The following is a 3,925-nucleotide window of genomic DNA, read 5'->3' on the forward strand; positions in this document are numbered from 1 at the left end:
GTATTTAAATGCACCAATGTCTCCCCGGTGTAGCAGTATTTAAATACACCAATGTCTCCCCACTGTAGCAGTATTTAAATACACCAATGTCTCCCCGGTGTAGCAGTATTTAAATACACCAATGTCTCCCCAGAGTAGCAGTATTTAAATACCCCAATGTCTCCCCACTGTAGCAGTATTTAAATACACCAATGTCTCCCCGGTGTCGCAGTATTTAAATACACCAATATCTCCCCGGTGTAGCAGTATTTAAATACACCAATGTCTCCCCAGTGTAGCAGTATTTAAATACACCAATGTCTCCCCGGTGTAGCAGTATTTAAATACACCAATGTCTCCCCACTGTAGCAGTATTTAAATGCACCAATGTCTCCCCGGTGTAGCAGTATTTAAATACACCAATGTCTCCCCACTGTAGCAGTATTTAAATACACCAATGTCTCCCCGGTGTAGCAGTATTTAAATACACCAATGTCTCCCCACTGTAGCAGTTTTTAAATACACCAATGTCTCCCCGGTGTAGCAGTATTTAAATGCACCAATGTCTCCCCGGTGTAGCAGTATTTAAATACACCAATGTCTCCCCGGTGTAGCAGTATTTAAATACACCAATGTCTCCCCATTGTAGCAGTTTTTAAATACACCAATGTCTCCCCGGTGTAGCAGTTTTTAAATACACCAATGTCTCCCGTTGGTAGCAGTATTTAAATACACCAATGTCTCCCCACTGTAGCAGTATTTAAATACCCCAATGTCTCCCCACTGTAGCAGTATTTAAATACACCAATGTCTCCCCAGTGTAGCAGTATTTAAATACACCAATGTCTCCCCAGTGTAGCAGTATTTAAATACACCAATGTCTCCCCACTGTAGCAGTTTTTAAATACACCAATGTCTCCCCGTTGTAGCAGTATTTAAATACACCAATGTCTCCCCAGTGTAGCAGTATTTAAATACACCAATGTCTCCCCGGTGTAGCAGTATTTAAATGCACCAATGTCTCCCCGGTGTAGCAGTATTTAAATACACCAATGTCTCCCCAGTGTAGCAGTATTTAAATACACCAATGTCTCCCCACTGTAGCAGTTTTTAAATACACCAATGTCTCACCGGTGTAGCAGTTTTTAAATACACCAATGTCTCCCCATGGTAGCAGTATTTAAATACACCAATGTCTCCCCACTGTAGCAGTATTTAAATACACCAATGTCTCCCCGGTGGAGCAGTATTTAAATACACCAATGTCTCCCCGGTGCAGCAGTATTTAAATACACCAATGTCTCCCCGGTGTAGCAGTATTTAAATACACCAATGTCTCCCCACTGTAGCAGTATTTAAATGCACCAATGTCTCCCCGGTGTAGCAGTATTTAAATACACCAATGTCTCCCCACTGTAGCAGTATTTAAATACACCAATGTCTCCCCGGTGTAGCAGTATTTAAATACACCAATGTCTCCCCAGTGTAGCAGTATTTAAATACACCAATGTCTCCCCACTGTAGCAGTTATTAAATACACCAATGTCTCCCCGTTGTAGCAGTATTTAAATACACCAATGTCTCCCCAGTGTAGCAGTATTTAAATACACCAATGTCTCCCCGGTGTAGCAGTATTTAAATGCACCAATGTCTCCCCGGTGTAGCAGTATTTAAATACACCAATGTCTCCCCGGTGAAGCAGTATTTAAATACACCAATGTCTCCCCGGTGTAGCAGTATTTAAATACACCAATGTCTCCCTGGTGTATCAGTATTTAAATACACCAACGTCTCCCCGGTGTAGCAGTATTTAAATACACAAATGTCTCCCCGGTGTAGCAGAATTTAAATAAACCAATGTCTCCCCAGTGTAGCAGTATTTAAATACACTAATGTCTCCCCGGTGTAGCAGTATTTAAATACACCAATGTCTCCCCGGTGTAGCAGTATTTAAATACACCAATGTCTCCCCGGTGTCGCAGTATTTAAATGCACCAATGTCTCCCCAGTGCAGCAGTATTTAAATACACTAATGTCTCCCCAGTTAAGCAGTATTTAAATACACCAATATCTCCCCGGTGTAGCAGTATTTAAATACACCAATATCTCCCCGGTGTAGCAGTATTTAAATACACCAATGTCTCCCCAGTGTAGCAGTATTTAAATACACCAATATCTCCCCGGTGAAGCAGTATTTAAATACACCAATATCTCCCCGGTGTATCAGTATTTAAATACACCAATGTCTCCCCGGTGTAGCAGTATTTAAATACACCAATGTCTCCCTGGTGTAGCAGTATTTAAATACACCAATATCTCCCCACTGTAGCAGTATTTAAATGCACCAATGTCTCCCCAGTGAAGCAGTATTTAAATACACCAATGTCTCCCTGGTGTAGCAGTATTTAAATACACCAATGTCTGCCCGGTGTAGCAGTATTTAAATACACCAATGTCTCCCTGGTGTAGCAGTATTTAAATACACCAATATCTCCCCACTGTAGCAGTATTTAAATGCACCAATGTCTCCCCAGTGAAGCAGTATTTAAATACACCAATGTCTCCCCGGTGTAGCAGTATTTAAATACACCAATGTCTCCCTGGTGTAGCAGTATTGAAATACACCAATATCTCCCCACTGTAGCAGTATTTAAATGCACCAATGTCTCCCCAGTGAAGAAGTATTTAAATACACCAATGTCTCCCTGGTGTAGCAGTATTTAAATACACCAATATCTCCCCACTGTCGCAGTATTTATATACACCAATGTCTCCCTGGTGTAGCAGTATTTAAATACACCAATGTCTCCCCGGTGTAGCAGTATTTAAATACACCAATATCTCCCCACTGTAGCAGTATTTAAATGCACCAATGTCTCCCCACTGTAGCAGTATTTAAATACACCAATATCTCCCTGGTGTAGCAGTATTTAAATACACCAATGTGTCCCTGGTGTAGCAGTATTTAAATACACCAGTGTCTCCCCGGTGTAGCAGAATTTAAATACACCAATATCTCCCCACTGTAGCAGTATTTAAATGCACCAATGTCTCCCCACTGTAGTAGTATTTAAATACACCAATATCTCCCCGGTGTAGCAGTATTTAAATACACCAATGTCTCCCCACTGTAGCAGTATTTAAATACACCAATGTCTCCCCGGTGTAGCAGTATTTAAATACACCAATGTCTCCCCAGTGTCGCAGTATTTAAATACAGTAATGTCTCCCCGGTTAAGCAGTATTTAAATACACCAATGTCTCCCCACTGTAGCAGTATTTAAATACACCAATATCTCCCCGGTGTAGCAGTATTTAAATACACCAATATCTCCCCGGTGTAGCGGTATTTAAATACACCAATGTCTCCCCGGTGAAGCTGTATTTAAATACACCAATGTCTCCCCAGTGTAGCAGTATTTAAATACACCAATGTCTGCCCGGTGAAGCAGTATTTAAATACACCAATATCTCCCCGGTGTATCAGTATTTAAATACACCAATGTCTCCCCGGTGTAGCAGTATTTAAATACACCAATGTCTCCCTGGTGTAGCAGTATTTAAATACACCAATATCTCCCCACTGTAGCAGTATTTAAATGCACCAATGTCTCCCCAGTGAAGCAGTATTTAAATACACCAATGTCTCCCCGGTGTAGCAGTATTTAAATACACCAAATTCTCCCCGGTGAAGCAGTATTTAAATACACCAATGTCTCTCCGGTGTAGCAGTATTTAAATACACCAATGTCTCCCCGGTGTAGCAGTATTTAAATACACCAATGTCTCCCCGGTGTAGCTGTATTTAAATACACCAATGTCTCCCCGGTGTATCGGTATTTAAATACACCAATGTCTCCCCACTGTAGCAGTATTTAAATACACCAATGTCTCCCCGGTGTAGCAGTATTTAAATACACCAATGTCTCCCCGGTGTAGCTGTATT

This window comes from Chiloscyllium punctatum, chromosome 17 (assembly GCF_047496795.1).
Source record: "Chiloscyllium punctatum isolate Juve2018m chromosome 17, sChiPun1.3, whole genome shotgun sequence".
Lineage (NCBI taxonomy): Eukaryota > Metazoa > Chordata > Chondrichthyes > Orectolobiformes > Hemiscylliidae > Chiloscyllium > Chiloscyllium punctatum.